Source organism: Coptis chinensis, chromosome 2 (assembly GCF_015680905.1).
Source record: "Coptis chinensis isolate HL-2020 chromosome 2, ASM1568090v1, whole genome shotgun sequence".
NCBI lineage: Eukaryota > Viridiplantae > Streptophyta > Magnoliopsida > Ranunculales > Ranunculaceae > Coptis > Coptis chinensis.
This window is the reverse complement of record NC_141457.1, coordinates 64,279,067-64,285,751: the sequence shown is the minus strand read 5'-3', so window position 1 is coordinate 64,285,751 and position 6,685 is coordinate 64,279,067.

Here is a 6,685-nt window from a genome sequence, read left to right as displayed (position 1 = left end):
TACCCCTCATCATCCTCAATATTATCTATGGGTCTTGGTGCTGGTGGTTGTGGTGGAGGTGAAAACTGTGTTGGTGGCCGGAGCTGACTTGTTTGGTGATGTGGACTTTGAAATGTGTGGAGGAGATGCATTGGCTATAGGTGGTGCTGGAGGTAAAGTCTCAAGATCAGGACATGTTGCTGAAATGATAGGTGCTATTAGTGGTGGATTTGAAATATCAGCTGGAGCTAAACTATTAGGTATTATTGGTGGTAAATCATCATTCCAGTCTTCCTCATCCTCATAATCATCTAACGTACCAAAACACTTATTTGTATAAAAATCATCAGTATCTTTGATGATTGAATTCTTCTTTTTCATACTTCTCATTTTACTCTTCTTCTTCACATTCTTCCTAGGCTTTGGAGTTGAAACTTGTGAAGTTGGTACAATCATAGTTTCCACCAACTCATTAAGTTCCCCTTCAAATTCAACAAATACATGACTCCACCCACTTATATCTTCCTCCATGTTATCCCATATTTGCATCAAATCATTATCATTCTTAACATATACCTTCTCACCATTACAAAGGTACAATACTTCAAATACTGCACTAATATCAAACAAATAGTTTTTCTTAAGATCATCTACTAAGTCCATATAATTTATTCTATCCTCGTCCACATTCCTCATTTTCTCTATAACACCACCTCTATAATTATCATGGGCATATAGTGAACCATCAGGTGCCTCTTGAAATGCCCCATGATAATGGAGCATTAAGTTTCTCTTAGCTAAATAATCCATTTCCATCTGTGTTTGATACAGATTAATTACAGTTAAGTTGGAACAAAACAAACAAAATGCAATATTTAGAAATGTTACACGTTATTAAAGTTACACATTCTCATAAATATCTTACAGTTCTTACTTAACAGACTTGAAACCACCTAAAAACATGTTCAAACATTAAAGGTTTGAAATTTAAGTAACTTACCTTGAGCTCAACTTTGGATCACGTGTAAGTAACTACCACCAAGCTATCTACTGGAGCTTAAAGGTATCTTCTTGCGTTTTTCTTTTGTTAGATAGTGTAGTGTTTGTCTACTAAACCAAAATAAGTTGGATTTGTGAAGATGGAACCATTTTCATCATGTTTGAGTTGACAGTGAAGAAGATAGCAAATTTGAGTAATCTTTTGGCTAAGAAAATGTGCTTTTACAGAGCTGATGAGACATGTTCTGCATGAACCATTATGAACCGTTGATTTCACTTCATAGGATGCTGACACGTGGCACATGAGGGAAAATGATTGAGGGTAGTTTGGTCAATTCAAGTTAGCAAGGGTATTGGGTGTCATTTAGGGAAAATATTTGGGTTCGTTGGATTAAATGAGAGGGATGATGCCACGTGTCAATTTGCAAGCTTTTGGTCTTGATAGAATCAATGGGCATATTCATCATTTTGCCTGCTCAGGGGTAAATGTGTCTTTACACATTTACAAAACGGAAAGAGTTGAGTCATCTGTGAAATTAGGGACGTAAGTCTAATATGCAAAGAACTGGGGACGTAAGTCTAATTCGATAAGTTGGTGGGGACATAAGTTTAAAAAACTATTGTTTTAATATTGAGATTGTACAAGTCTTGCTTGCTTGTACGTTATAAACACGTTTAATATATGTTTTGGAGAGGGACCGGAATTGAGGATGAATGCTTGCCCTATAAGAAACCATTCTTGTAAGGCCTTGGTTGAATGGTCCTACATAGTTGTCATTTTTGCTTACGTCTCTTCCTAAATATTGACATTGATCAATATTAGTTATATGCCTGTATTTAGCTGAATTTATATCCTTTATTTAGATTAGTGAGTGAAAATCTAGTGTTTTTAATTGTATATATTTCCTTTCGGACTTTTTCCTTATTCTACCAGTGTATTTGATTTTTTTTGTTTCTCATTTGAGGAACTCAAAGATGAATTGGAGGTAATAAAGAGGTCCATGAAGGTTAGGGGACCCGTTAACAACTTCGCTTGCCAATAAATAAATAAATAAAGAGGTACAAATATATGGATATATTGCAAACAGTTACTAGGAAATTTGGAAAAAATGTGGAAAGTATTAAAAGGTCGGGGCAAGCAAAATTGACAAAGAAATTTAAGCACTACGATGATTCATGTTATTTAAGTTGCAACATGTCTCAAAGTTTGTTTTGATAATTGTAGGACCTGCACGGCTGCAATTCAAGCCTCTTTATCGATTTAGTGATGGGCAGTAACGTTCGAAATCTCGTAAGAGTGGGTCTGCTAGTGTTACATTTTATTACTTACTAGGGTATGCCCGTGCCTACGGCGCGCCTGCGCTACCCCGACACTCGATATTTTAATGTACGACACTGATCAGCTCATCACGCCTTCGGCACTACCGTAAACACGACATAACACAACCGTGCACCAAGAGCCTAGTAGGTGCCGCACTTGGTCCATTGTTTGTTGTGACTTAATGTCCTAAATAGTTAAAAGCCCAGCCCATAGTCTAGAAACTAATGTTGACTAAGACAACATTGATCCACCACAATTGACTTTATTATCAAGTGTGATTGAGTGAATTACACACAATGAGAGTAAACAACTCAAGGCCTGGAATACAGTGGATCCATGCCATAATTTTTTAGGAAGATTTGTAGCCACCAGATGTGGCCCTTCGGCCCCACACCATTCTGTTTTGTTAGATAGAAGATATATATACTAGCAAAAATGCACGTGGGCAGAGGGATAACCAATAAACTTGTCAGAGTCTTGGAGAGTTTGAGCATACATAAGAAATATACCGAAATTTTGTGTTGTGGGTTTTACCATTTGTCGGCTTTCATGATTAACAATTCATGTCTATGTATATTATTATGAAGATTGTTTTGAGATATATGGGCATTAGAATATCCACAAAAGAAAAAAGAAAACTACAACAAATAGAATGTGTGCAGATTTTTTTACCAAGAATGCAAGCAGAATTTTTCACATAGAACTGTAACTATCTGTACAATAGATAACGACTTTTACATGAGCTCTGTAAAGTTGCAAGCGGAATTTTTCACATAAAACTGTAACTATTTGTACAATAGATAACGACTTTTACATGAGTTCTGTAAAGTGCAACTAAAATTAAATAGTTTACATGGACTAAAATAGATTCTGTCAGTTTTGAGATCAAGCAATTCTTGTTCTTTCTTTCGACCTAAATATGTGGTGCGGTTAAAACCGTTGAACCTCAAAAATTTGCAAAAGGGAGTAGTTTAGTGTATTAGTTCCAAACAAAGTATCTACTTTCTACTTATAACATGGGAGTTTCTTAAGACAATAATAGGTACCATAACAAAATGGGAAAATGAAAGGCATAAACACATACCGATAACAACTAAAATTGGGTCAGTCCCTGTGGATTAGATAAAATTATAGAAAAATTGGATGGTCTATCTCTCCAACTTGAGGAGAGTCATCCCATCTACTGGATTTATGATGAACTATCAAGCTTGTCAAACTATCAAGCTTGTCAAAGCAACACGCACCCTGCTAGTATGTTACTCCTACAACTCCAAAAGGTTCGCTTTCATTGTTGTAGTGGATTGTCCTCAGTTTTAGTTACTGAAACAATGTTAATCACAATTGCAACCACCTACCTGATAGAGATAAATCCAAAGGGTGCATTAAACATACGAACAATTCTATATTCAATACATAGTTAGTGGAGTGAGATTGGGCAGGTTGATGATCACAGTGGCAAGTGTAGTGCTCTGCTTTCTTGACTAATGTCTAAACAACCAAGAATGTCATGCCTAGCCTTCTATATGCCTCAACTAACATTGTGTTAGGCGAGTGTGGATTGAACACAACAATTTTTCTTATACATCGTAGTCAAACACTACCTTCACATGATTCCAATCCAAGGAAAAGAAAGTAATAATTTTGTTCAAATTAAAGCAGTAACCACATTTACGTTGGAGCTTACATCTTGATCTATATATCTACTTCCAATGGTAGGCTTCTGCATAAATTTGACACCTTAATGATTAATCGTTGCACACCTTGCATTGACAAATAAAGATAATCAACTGGGGGGGGAGGGTGATTACCAAGTTTGATTCCAACGCTTGCTTTTAGAGGACATGCACTTATAAAATATCTAATTTCATGCACTCACAAAAGATTTAATTTCACTAGAAGCGTGTGCATCCATTGCTTCTCGATCATTTTCCAGTAAGGAAATGAATCCCTAAACTCACACAAATAACACACAAATAAAAGTAAAATAATTCAACTCCATGAATATATAAATTAAAGATATACTGATCTAATCACAGAGGACAAAGACATAATTGATGATAAACTTATACAAATTAAGAAGTATACCTACAAATAGTGAGTCCACCAAGAAGCTTATGTCGAAGAGACGTAGCTTGAGCAATAACACAATGTCCTCTCTATCGTAGAATGGGAACCCTGCATGCATTTGTGTAAGGTATAGTATTAATAGTAGACAAAACATTACTGAAAACAAAAGCTTGATCTTTATGTTTCAAAGTATCATCTCTACTTTCAGTCACAATATTCTTATTCAAATAATTCTCAACTACTTATGTTTCTTAAGATTCTAAAATACATATAGATATAGAGATAGAGATAGGCACAGGCACAGAGTCATTGATGGCGTCGACATGGTGTAAACTTTAGATCATGCAGTTGCTTTATTAATTTGTAGAGAAAAGGTATTAAATCACTTTATCAAACACTTGTCAAAAGTATTTACTTATCAATAAACAGTAGTGATGTCTTTTAGCTGCACTGATCTCATTAGAAAGCATCATCTCTCATTACACCTTGACAATGTATCACTCAGGATAAGGGCCATGATCAGAGGACATACCTCAACCTCACTCCTCGACGTTATAACCTTAAACTCCTTAAAAGTAGTCACAAATTCGCTGTTAAGTCAAACCATAAAAGATTATTGTAGCCAAGTAGGAAATAAAGCAAACAGTGTCAGCTAAACCTAGAAATATAAGACCATGAAGCCAAATAATAAAACTCTAAGACTAGCACTAATTCCTTCAAATACTCTACACATAGAGCCTTTACCTTGATAATATGGGCAGACTATTAATGATAAACTTTTCTACTATTATGAAGTAAGGACACGGCTTCAAGTTATTCGAAATCCTTTGCACTTTTTGGTGATCAACATATTTTCGGCACATATCGGTTGTAGTACTTAAGAAAGATATTTCCATAACTTATTTAGTTATTTGTCCTCGTATCAAAGTTTATGTTAGAAAATAAATACCAAGTCACCAACCCCAAAGTGAGCTTGCATTATCTCTCAAATTTCCCTAAGTTTCCTTTGTAAACACTAAAACGTGATCAGTTTCTGTTTGATGTAATTTGGTGAATGTCTGTGTCAATGACATGTTAGATTCATTCAGCACAATAACCTAAACTCATATTAGGTAATGCAAGCTTTCTCTAGACTGAAGGTATAAACATAAAAACATTTCAATTTAATCTAATGAGATAAAAACCCCTCATGGATTTGTACCTATTTTTTGGCTATAAATCTCCATAAAACATTTAGTATTATGAGAACGATTTTGTGTTGTCAATATATGGGTGTTATTGTTCTTGCTATATGATCAGGCTTTACACGCCCAGACCGCAAAAGGAAATCTATATAGATAATCAACAATACAAGTTTTTCTATAAATGTATATGCTACAGATGAAGATAACACAACCAACAATACCAATTCAATAGAAATAAATGCCTAACCTCTTCCCAAGACTTCCCCGTAGCTTCAAGCAAATCAGCGCTGCATGTATTAAATTCTACTGTGGAACCAGAAAACATTGAAGTTGCCTCCTCCCAGCCCCCGTTATGTCCCATACACATGCAGCAATTCATTTTCATTAGCTGCCTCATATCCATTGCAATGTGAGAAACAATGTGCCTCGCAGCTTCACGAAAAAGTAGGTTATTTCAGGACCATCAAGTAGGTTGGGTTAGGACGCACCTGTGACCAATTGTGTGGTCATTTTGGACAACTTGCAATCATATCTGTTGAAGAGAATTGATCAGCTGGCATCGAGGACACTTGCATCAGCTATAAGGCCTTTTTGCTGGTTATGGGTGTCTCTTTGTTCTGACTTCTTAGGTAACAGTCATAAACTTTGAGGATTTAGTCTCTAGTTTTGCAGTAGAATCTTCTTTTACACTTAAACATTACATGATTTGGAAATTCAACTCGAGATTTCGAAAGAAATAATTTGATCAAGTCAAAGAGTCAACTACTAAGGTGATGCTGATGCATGAGCATTAAGTTAATCAATTGGGTGACAACTACTTGGATGTGATGCCTCATGGAGTGACACCAAAGCATAAGTATTGTTACATTCATAAGACAAAGTCATTTATGTGTGCATGGTCTCTATTTCTGTAATACCAAATATCAGTATAAATTGTCCATTGTTGAGGAAGTTTTGTAACTTTTGTTGCATCACAAGGTAGTAAAACAAAAAAAAATGAAAAAGGGGACTCACATTATTGTAAGTATCTTCTCTTGAATATTTACAAATAGCTTGTTGAAGGTGAGCAGCAGTCTGCCCATCCATTGCTGCAATTGAATAAAAGCTTGAAAAAAAATGAACCTTGGCTTCTAGA